Source organism: Amia ocellicauda, chromosome 3, assembly GCF_036373705.1.
Source record: "Amia ocellicauda isolate fAmiCal2 chromosome 3, fAmiCal2.hap1, whole genome shotgun sequence".
Lineage (NCBI taxonomy): Eukaryota > Metazoa > Chordata > Actinopteri > Amiiformes > Amiidae > Amia > Amia ocellicauda.
The window spans coordinates 55,253,221-55,264,809 of record NC_089852.1 but is presented as its reverse complement, the minus strand read 5'-3'; the positions used below and the strand labels follow the sequence as shown (position 1 = coordinate 55,264,809).

Genomic DNA, 11,589 nt, shown 5'->3' with positions numbered 1-11,589 from the left:
TACATATTGTCTTTATTATTCACTTTATGATTGAAATAATACAGTTTAAAGGTCCCGAAATCATGTCCATGGTGAGGTTTACACTTTATATTGTAATAGTTTTAAGCGTTACCAACCCTTCTGGGTCCAAAACAAGGAGTCAGAAACCGTTTTTTGAAATAAACGTGGTCTATATTTCGCACTTACACTTATATTCTGCCTTAACAAGAACAGATCAGGCAGTGGAAAGAACTGAACTAAAGCAACAGAAAGGCTGGAGCTATTCAGAGCCCGAATATTTAAACACAGGGGTGGAAGAACCAAGTGTAAAACAGACATACCAGGGCTGTACGTTAACTTTTTTTGCACATAGCACTGGTGCTACAGAGGTTGATTGTTTTGTAGCACAGGCCACAAAATTGTAGCACGAGTATAAAACGTCTGTTACCATCTCTAAAAACAACCACAAGTAGTGCAGTTCATTGCTTAAACAGGTATGTGAGTGGCAAAGGACATGAATGTTGCATACAGGGCACACAAAATCCAAATCCAAATCAGACATTTTCTTTATTTGCCCATAATGGTAAATTGCAGGGACATAACAACTGTATAAAAAACATCAATATATTATGCTTCAAATTAGAAGTGCAAATCTAACTTTAAATGTATATCATCTTACATACAATATTATTTTTATTAAATTAAGAAAGTGTGTAAATCACTAATAAGAGAACAAAAACAAACAAACATGGGAAGCAGTATGTGTGTATGTGTGAATATGAGTGTGAGTGTGTGTGTGCACGTGTCACAGATCTACCATGTCTGCTGGCCACCTTTTCATATTTGGCCTCCTGGCCCTCTTAGAAGAGGAAAACAATTTCGCTGCTACCTGGCTAGGGTTAAATTGCTCCAATGGGCAACCTTCTGTGCTGATATGGATTAAGTCTTCAGCACAGGAGACATGGACATTAATGCAATCGAAGTTCCCTTCATGCTGCACCAGCTTCATACATTACAGTGTAATCAGAAAATGGGCCATATAATCAGTTCATATCAGAAGTAGCTTTATGGCCCTTTAATACATTTACATTAGTAGAATGTTTTATCCCTGCTCATTGTTGGGACACTTAAGGGTTAAATACTAGCATACTGATCAAATTAATTACAACTTTAATTTTTTTGTACAATATTATATTTACACTGGTTTCGAATCTACATTAAATGTGTGATTTGAAAGAAATACACATGTAAAATATTTATTATTATTATGGATTTCCTTGCCAGGTGTGCAACTTACAAATGTACATAATATGGGAAAATTAGGTTAAAATGTATACGTACACCACTAAAACATGCATATAACTGACAATCTTTAAAATATAATATTTATGTTGTACTTTGCCATATCTAGCATGAAATTCATAAGATCCTTCACGACATGACTCAAGGGCAATTCACACCCCCTGATTATGTGGCGCTGCCCATGCAGTGAGCTCTGTCTCTGGCTGACACACACGTCTTTGTCACACAGCGCTGGGTTATTGTTTTGAAGCCCTGGTGACGTCTGTGTATGCGAGTCGTGAACGAAGCCATGGACTCTACGCAGACATGATTTGTAATCGCACGATAGACTACAACCACCAAGTAGAATAGCGATGCGCCATCAATTCACCTCACACACAAACAAGCAGCTGTCTCACACACACACACGCAAAACTGTATCGCACGTGTACTACTGCGGTAAATTCATTCCTCACACAGACCAATTTTTTCGTAGCACGTGCAACATATATGTGGCACTGTACAGTCCTGCATACACAAAAAGGGAACTAAACAACACGATTGCACAACAATACAGGACTTGATGAACTATAGCAATTAACCATAATTAACGAACTTTTTACAGTCACTAGTTCACTTCCAAGCAGCCCTAGCGTAGATGGCCGCATATTATTATTATTAAAGCGGGGTGGCGCTGCCTTTCCATCTCCGTTACAATATAAAACAAACGTTTTTTAAGATGGCGTGCGTAACAACATCAAATTTTATATTTATTATATATAATGAAAAAATGATTTTGTAGCTGCACTCTCATTTATTAGGTATTGTAATGACTGACTAGACACTGGATGGAATGAACCCAGGTGCAGAGATGCAAAGCAGAGGTCGATAATAGGCGTAGGCAAAAACGGGAAAACACTGAGAAATGACAACACAAGGAAAGTCAAGACTTAGCATCGAATGCAAGCAACAAGGGGTTTATATAAAGAGCAGAGTGAGGCAGGGGACAGGGATGTGAGGTGCTGATCCAATGAGGGGAGAGGTTGATTGTGCACATGGTGCTGTGGAATGTCAATTGGATGATTGATGCGGGTGAATGAGAAAGACAGGTTAGAATTCAGGGGGTGACGACCTCAGGTGGCGAATAGTGGAATTGTGGAGTTGGGATGACAGGTATTTATAGCCCTGATGATATCACAGTAGTGTCGAAAGGCGTTGTTATTCAATTAAAAAAAAAAAAAAAAAATACAAGAGTCCTTTTTCATTATATATTTTTGCTGTTTTTAGCGCAGCACCTCATGGGAGTGAAGACGCTGCAGAGCATGGATGATTTTAAGTTATATTCAGATACAGAGACGTATCGAGCCACTGCCCCTTTTCATTCCCCTGCCGTTTTTTTTTCTCTATGTGCCCCCTTGGTCCCGTTCGCCCCCCTTCCATGCCGCGATCCGCAACTGTGAAGAGTTGGGCCGCACTTCGTCAGCACCCCTGAGGGCCCGATGTGCCCCTTCGTTTGTTTCAGCCATTGCCCCCCGGCTAGGCTGTGAGCGTTACTGTTCAGAGATGTATCATCGTTTTCAGATTCAAACCCAGGGCCGGATTAAATCAAAACTTTGATCGAATAGAAAACTACAGAACTGTACTCAGTTGCGGCTTCATGTTTAGTAAGATGGCACTTTCTTCTAATCATAAATGTAACCGCTAAAATGTATAGTTTTTTTTTGTTTTCTATTAGCGGGTGGGTCAATGTTTTTATTTAATCCGGCCCCCAGTCTTCTGCAGCATAGTGCAATGGATTACATTATAACAAATGTGATCATTATTTTGGGGATACATATTTGATATTGTTTATTTTGTTTTGTGTTTTATCTTTTGGGGATATATGTATTTGTGTGTGTGTGTGAACAAGTGAGTTTGCTAAGAAAACTCAAAATTATTTATATAAATCCCCCAATGTTACCCTTTGTAAATGCTGAATACACATGAAAGTAATATCCAGATATGTGCCTAAATAACATTTCTTTTTGTCGGACTTTGTTTTCTTTAAGATAAAATTGAGGAACCATAAAAATAACTTGATAATTTATGGAAATTAAAACATCAAATTAATCGCTTGTGTACCCCCTTTATAAGGCTCACACACAAACACTTTCACTTTAATCACAATTTACTTTTACTTTTGGTACTTGAGTACGCTTAAAAGTAGCTACTTTTGTGATAGAATCTTTTTACTTTTACTCAAGTATGACTTCCGAATACTTTTTACACCTCTGGAATTACAGATATGTAATTGACCTGTATGTTTTTATACACTCACCTAAAGGATTATTAGGAACACCATACTAATACTGTGTTTGACCCCCTTTCGCCTTCAGAACTGCCTTAATTCTACGTGGCATTGATTCAACAAGGTGCTGAAAGCATTCTTTAGAAATGTTGGCCCATATTGATAGGATAGCATCTTGCAGTTGATGGAGATTTGTGGGATGCACATCCAGGGCACGAAGCTCCCGTTCCACCACATCCCAAAGATGCTCTATTGGGTTGAGATCTGGTGACTGTGGGTGCCAGTTTAGTACAGTGAACTCATTGTCATGTTCAAGAAACCAATTTGAAATGATTCGACCTTTGTGACATGGTGCATTATCCTGCTGGAAGTAGCCATCAGAGAATGGGTACATGGTGGTCATAAAGGGATGGACATGGTCAGAAACAATGCTCAGGTAGGCCGTGGCATTTAAACGATGCCCAATTGGCACTAAGGGGCCTAAAGTGTGCCAAGAAAACATCCCCCACACCATTACACCACCACCACCAGCCTGCACAGTGGTAACAAGGCATGATGGATCCATGTTCTCATTCTGTTTACGCCAAATTCTGACTCTACCATCTGAATGTCTCAACAGAAATCGAGACTCATCAGACCAGGCAACATTTTTCCAGTCTTCAACTGTCCAATTTTGGTGAGCTTGTGCAAATTGTAGCCTCTTTTTCCGATTTGTAGTGGAGATGAGTGGTACCCGGTGGGGTCTTCTGCTGTTGTAGCCCATCCGCCTCAAGGTTGTACGTGTTGTGGCTTCACAAATGCTTTGCTGCATACCTCGGTTGTAACGAGTGGTTATTTCAGTCAAAGTTGCTCTTCTATCAGCTTGAATCAGTCGGCCCATTCTCCTCTGACCTCTAGCATCAACAAGGCATTTTCGCCCACAGGACTGCCGCATACTGGATGTTTTTCCCTTTTCACACCATTCTTTGTAAACCCTAGAAATGGTTGTGCGTGAAAATCCCAGTAACTGAGCAGATTGTGAAATACTCACACCAGCCTATCTGGCACCAACAACCATGCCACGCTCAAAATTGCTTAAATCACCTTTCTTTCCCATTCAGACATTCAGTTTGGAGTTCAGGAGATTGTCTTGACCAGGACCACACCCCTAAATGCATTGAAGCAACTGCCATGTGATTGGTTGGTTAGATAACTGTATTAATGAGAAATTGAACAGGTGTTCCTAATAATCCTTTAGGTGAGTGTATATCAGTGCGAAACAGGCTTTTAACAAGTTTTCAGCTTAAGTAACCCCTTAAATAATCTTTTCACATTTGAGTTGCTTTTCTCTGGACTTAAAAGTTGTTTAATTCTTATCAGAACTCTTTTTATTGTATTAAGTATTATGTGGAGAGATACGCCTTTGAAACCATTATTCACGAAGCTGAGGTCACAGTGTGCTTAGAATTAATGGCTTGCGATGGAATCTGATGTGAATAACTGGGAAACTAATAGCGCTTTTCCACCGACATGGTGTCCAAGCTGGAGCCAGAGCTGGTGCTCGGCCTGGGAACCAGCTGAACTTTTTGTGAACCGGCCTGCATTTCCACCGGTTTGGGATCTGAGCGCTGACGTCACTGGATGTGGGCGTTCCCAAGCACGGAGTAGAAGTCGAGAAACACACGGCAATAATAATCACCATCATGGCGGACTACGTCCTTAATTTGCAAGCTTTACTACTGTTTTTGAAACCTTATTTAACTATCAAAATTAAACTCATTCAGGTCTACACACAGCACAGATACATTGTAAAAAACAAAACCAGCTCCTTGTCTGTGGAAAAGCGCTATAAGTGACTATTTCAGTTCTGGTTTTGCCTTGCTGAACACACCATGTCAGACAGTCCCTGTACATTGAGCAGGAAACTCTGGTACAGGTCTACCTACGAAGTGTGGAATACCTGTGTTTAAACCTAATCAGAATGCACAATGCAGGTTTAGTAGACAACCTCAGCTGTCAATATAGAGGAGTAACCTAGATGAGAACAGCCGTACACAATCGTGTTGCAGAAGCTCTAAGATATTTGAAAACGCAACTTGGTTGAGTTCTTTGTTTGGCAAACTAGTACCAGCAAGACAACCAGGAAAGGAAAGATATGCTCAGAAAGGGTATGGTCAGACATTTTATTTAGTATTTATTTACTATAAACTCAATAAGTTTGAAATAAGAAATAATTAAATTGATATTTAAAATATAATAGATATGGTTTTGATAATAAAATAATGTGATTATGCTAGTCACATAAAAAAGCAGGGGCCTTTGACACATCTCCTGGGAGTGATACACTATGTTTTGTGTCGGAATTCTACACAATGACATTAGCTGAACTTGCCTAAAAACATGAAATTCAAAATAAATTATGAAACTCATGTGGACTCTTTATAACATTCCAAACTCCTTACTAATAAAAAGGAAGCTTTCTAAAATAATATTAATACAAATATTGCATTGGCTTTCTTTTTGCTTTTTATTGTTTAATTGTTTAATTACTGGTTACTCTAATAGTTCCATTCAACAATATAAGAGAATTTCTATTTATTTTTCTTTTCTTTTTTGTCTGCAAATCAAAAGTGAAATTGAATCACATTGAGTTTGACAAGGCTGCTCTAGATAAAGTGAATGCTAAAATAACTGTCAAAGCTCCGTGCCTCTAAGAAGACTTGTGTAGCTGTTGATACAATGTCTGCCAATAGAGCTGTTAGGGAGACTCTGAGGAGCTACAAGGCATCAGTGCAATGATCTGTTCCAATGTACATTAGTATGGTTAAAACACTTCCTTGCCGTAGAGCAAAATATAACTTGTGGCATAACGGATGGTGAAATTATATAATGGGCTGGATAAAAAATAAAATACCAAAAAAAGTGTTTTTTTTTCTTCATTTTTCTTCATATTACTTAATTAATTCACAATATTAGTTAGTTCTTTAATACAACACACATGCCATATTGCATATGAAATACAATATCCCAGTGTAATTGTTCTGACATTTACAGTTCCTAATTACCTGTGATTAAAACAATGCAACAAAAGCTTCCATAATTGCGGATTATGTAGCTTTTGTCTAACTACCCTCCATGATCTTATATTGGCATTGTAATTTGCTTGATTTGTATACAGTAATTATTTCCCATTGTAAAAAGGATGTTTAAGTTTAATTTAAAATAAAACAATGTACAGACTTAATTAAACCCCTTATCCTATAATGCTACATGAATTCTTTAATAAACAGTGAATACAGATTATGTTAATGGTTAATCCAAAAATGTAAGCAACACACAGCAGATGTTCAGGTTCTCTGTGAGAACTTATTACTAATGTGACTAATGAAAACTTTGTTAACTGAATTAGTTATTTCTTAAAACATTTATTTATTAATTTTGTTTATTTAATTTTTTATATTACAGAAATTTAAAAGAACAATAATTGGTATGGTTTTCATACACAGAATCTGATTTTATTTTGTTTCTAGAACAGTTCAAATCTGATAGAAACATTCAAGTTACATTCCCAGGCATTAGGTTAAACTACCTAACAGGTTTCTATGAATGTATAAGTTAAGACGTTTTGTGAAAGGTGTCTCTTATTGCATAAGAGATGTCGTGCAGTTTGAGCAAGAGGTTCTGGCTGCTCAAATTGCATGAAATGACATGTCTTATACAATTAGAGACACTCCCCCACACAACATATTAACTTATTATAAATCACATGTGTAAGCATTACACATAAACATTTCTTGTTGATTTTTTAAGTTGTTAAATACAACAATTAAATATCCCCAACTAAAAATTGTTACAGGATCTGCTGTAATTGACCTACAGTGGCCTATCTTTGTTGTATTTTCATGCTAGTTAAACGTAACTAAACTGTTTATTAAAAACAAATGTACATCGTGTGAATTTTGCACTATAGCATTGAGGTTTCCTGAAATGTTGTTGATAACTGAACATTTTTTAAATACTGATAATGTTCTGCATGGGATGACATTGATTCATAAGATAAGATGTATGGGAATGTGTGGAAATGCTGCTATGTGATTGGCTGGTTTATTCTATGTTTAAGAAGTGTTGCAACAAATAATGTTATAACTACCGATAATGTAATACCTGCTAATAATATTATACCTTTTGCATTTTTAATGTAATAAAAAATGATAATGGGATAACTTGCTGATAATGTAATAGAATTGCTGAGTAAATAACGTAATAACTTTTTGCCAATCATTTAATAAGTTATTACATTATCAATTGGTTATTACATTATTCATATAATAAGAAGCTTTGACAGTAATATACAGTATGTACTGGGTATTTGTAAGGCTGCCCATTTCCAGGAAAAGCCTTCTCTTCATCATTCATTTCTGAATAAACATTGTCTTTGTTTGAATCACTTGTTATCTGTCCATTTGGAGACAAAAGTCCCTTGTCAGACCTCCCTTGTCCCAAACTCTTGTTCCCTGCCTCTGTTCTAAGTTTTCTACTTCCCTCTTGGTTTCATGCTTAACCAATTTCTACCTTCTTCTTAAAATCCATCAGAACACAGGCTATCATTCCTGCTTTGGTCTAAACAAATTACCAATTTTCAATGTTTTATTTCAGCTTGTTTGCCATTATCCCATAATTTTCACCTTTAATATATGCTGGATGTGTCAGGTTTTCATAAAAGCAGCCAGGCAGGACCACAAGTTTCCAATTTTATATGCACAGGACAGCACGGATCCCTGCAGAGTGACCTGCTTATAAATGTCAGTGTCCTTGTTATCTTTTCTTCAGAAGTGGGCGGAATGGGAGAATCTGTGTAAGGTTTAGATAGTCATTTTGATGCCCGAAAAGTGGATATGATGATACATGCTGACCTAGACCAGATCTAAAGCCTCATCTACAATGTGGTCAGAACAAGCTCTGATTGCAGAGTTTGATAGCCCTTCATTGTGAGGTCAGAGATAAGGTGTGATTGTTGGAATTTTGCATTCCCTCCTGCGGCTATTATTAAAATGCTGATCACAATGTCACAACCAAGCTTTTAAAAAAACTTAGAGGTCAAAAGAAAGAGACAATATCACTAAACCTGGATTCCATGCTCTCTATGGGGTGGAGCCTGTCACCCCAGAAATCATTCCTGTCTTGTGGGTGTCCTGTTATCTAATTGAACACAACAATGGACCTTGCCTTCTTTCTTTTCCCCCGTATGTTTCACATTTGTCTGCCTCAGTAAGGAAAACAAATGTTAAAATAAACCTCAAGGTGCTGTAGCGTTAAGGGGGGGGGGGGGTGTATTGTGATAAGAGCATTCTAAAGCTGGAGCTCTGATCTAAAGAAGACTTCTCCCCCAAAGTTACCAGAATTCCTGAGCTCATCGGCCCATGAACTGTTCTACGTCAAAGTGACAGTTTAGGGAGTCGGCTCACCTAGAATGGGCCAAATGGCTTGGAATCCCTGCTCTGAAAACGTCTGGGGAATAGGGCCTGGAGGTAATAAAACCCTTTGAAGCGAGCCGAAATCCCGAAACAGAGCTACAAACACAGGCAAACCGGCATTTCCAAAAGTTGGCATGGATTGGCATCAGGCATGAATTTAACTGAGGTTAAGTACGGAGTCCCACAGGGCTCAGTCCTTGGACCTATACTTGTTTCATTGTACATGCTCCCTTTAGGTGATATCATTCGACGACATAATATTAACTTTCACAGTTACGCAGATGACACACAATTATATCTGTCAGTAAATCCTAACAATACCATAGACCTAGAAAAACTAATTTGCTGTCTGTCTGAGATTAAAACATGTATGACAAAACATGTTCTTATGCTTAATTCTGACAAAACAGAAGTCCTAATTTTAGGAGACAAAAATCAAACTGTTCATCATGCACTAACAAAACTGAGTAATGATAACTTTAATTTCTCCCCTAAGGAGATGGCACGAAACCTGGGTGTCATCTGTAATCATAATCTATCCTTTGAATCACACATTCAGAATGTGTCGAGATCTTCCTTCCTCCAGCTTAGAAACATTGCTAGACTAAGACAATTCTTCTCGTTACAGGACACTGAGAAATTGATACACACATTTGTTACATCTAGATTGGATTACTGTAATGCCATTCTGTCAGGCAGCACAAACACAGCACTTCAGTTAGTCCAAAATGCTGCTGCAAGAATTCTAACTAAAACAAAAAAACATGAACACATCACATCACAGAACACAGTATTGGCTTCTCTTCACTGGCTGCCCGTGCGCTACAGGATAGACTTTGAAGTTCTCTTATTAACATTGAAAGCACTTAAGGGACTGGCACCTCCCTACTTAAAATATCTCCTTATCGAATGAACTCCAGGTCGGCCATTGAGACCACAGGAAGCCAGTTACATAGTGCTCCCTAAAATACACAAGAAAACCGCAGGTGGTAGAGCATCCAGTTATAGGGCCCCGAACCTGTGGAATGTTCTTCCAGCCAATGTAAGAGATGCCCCCTCTGTCTTAGCCTTTAAATCATGTCTGAAGACTCATCTGTTTAGTCTCTGTTTTTCTAGCCCATAGTGCCACCGGTGTGCCATGGACATGCAATTGCACAACTGTCTTTGGAAATGTCCTGCACTGCATGACCAGTATCTGAGCATGACTGCCTTCTTGTCTTCCAGCAACAGCCCCCTCTGAGGGTCCAATGAGGCACCTCGTCCCCCACCATGGAAGTCTGATGAGGCACAACCCACCCCAGAGGCACCTCACCACAGAGGGCCAACAGGGCATCCATACCCAAGGTCTGACGAGCCATCGCAACTCAAAGTCTGTTGATGGTCCAACCCCCCCACCCCTGATGGCCAGCGAGAGGCCTTCCTCCAGAGGGAAGAGCACAGCCAGCAGCACCGATAAAGAACTTTCTGATCTCCTTGATGCTGTAATAACCATACTGCCTAGAGGGGAGGCAACCATTAGGCCTAGGCCCTAAGCCGTGGATCCCCAGAGATTCATTTTCTCCTACAATATCCATAGGAGTTTTTTTGTTTTTCTCTCCTCCGTGCCTAAATAGTTTATTTACTTAAATGTTCACTTACTTTATTCTAGATCATGTAAAATGTTTACAGGTCTATATTTTATTTTATTGCATTTATGTATTATTTAATTTTGCTGTACGTTTGTTGTATGTTTACCAGTCAGTAAAGCGCTCTGTGGCTACCCTGTGAATGGCGCTATACAAATAAAAATTGATTGAAAAATTGATTGATTGATGAATCGAGCCTCCTCCATTAGGAGACTGGGGGCTGGCACAAATCCAACCTCGCAAACTCAAGAACCAATCACCTATGATCTGAAGGCATAAAAGGCAACACACAGCACTTTCTCTCCCTCTCTCACCTGAACCAGTAACTCGCTGCCACAACTCTGTAGCGCCGTTGCCAGAACCGGAACCGGAAACCAACTAAGGAGATTGAGCCATATGAAGAATTATTTAAAGAACTTTATTAAGTAAAGAACTTTAGAACCTGCACCTGCCTGCCTGTACCCATCTGATCAGTGGAGTTACTACAGCTGGACAATTGACTGTCAACTGTAATACAGAAGTGTTCAGTCATTTAAAAAGCTATTGAGTCTTAAGAAACTTGACCCTTGGAAACAAACAGGGGCCTGCTTTCCTCAAAGACTTTGTCTTCAAGTAACTACGGTGGAAAACCCTGCTTGCAAGACATTCCTGTGCACAACCTTGGAGCCTTCAAACAAGTGGAAAATCTGTTTGGAAAAGACTCTACTTTCGCGAAACCCCAACTTCCAGGAGCATCGACTTAGGAAGTTATTGGACAAAGCCGAACCGGACTGCCTTTGTTCCAAACCACACGGACCTCGCTCCACCCCGTGGAACCTCGTGCCGTGTGCTGTTATCTGAGCCCGAAGGCAGAGAGGCCTCTCTGTGACAAAGTTCAGATAAGTTTAACAGTTTGGAGTTTATTATTCCTGACATTTGAGAAATCAATTAGAAATGTTATTCTGTGAGTCATAAACTTTAGAAT

The 11,589-nt window shown here is 39.0% G+C and overlaps 1 pseudogene; it reads left to right on the top strand.

The window, feature by feature from the left end:
* The first annotated feature begins 9,151 nt into the window (after window positions 1–9,151).
* Window positions 9,152–10,194, top strand: LOC136746533 (uncharacterized; annotated as a pseudogene).
* The last annotated feature ends 1,395 nt before the right edge of the window (window positions 10,195–11,589 follow it).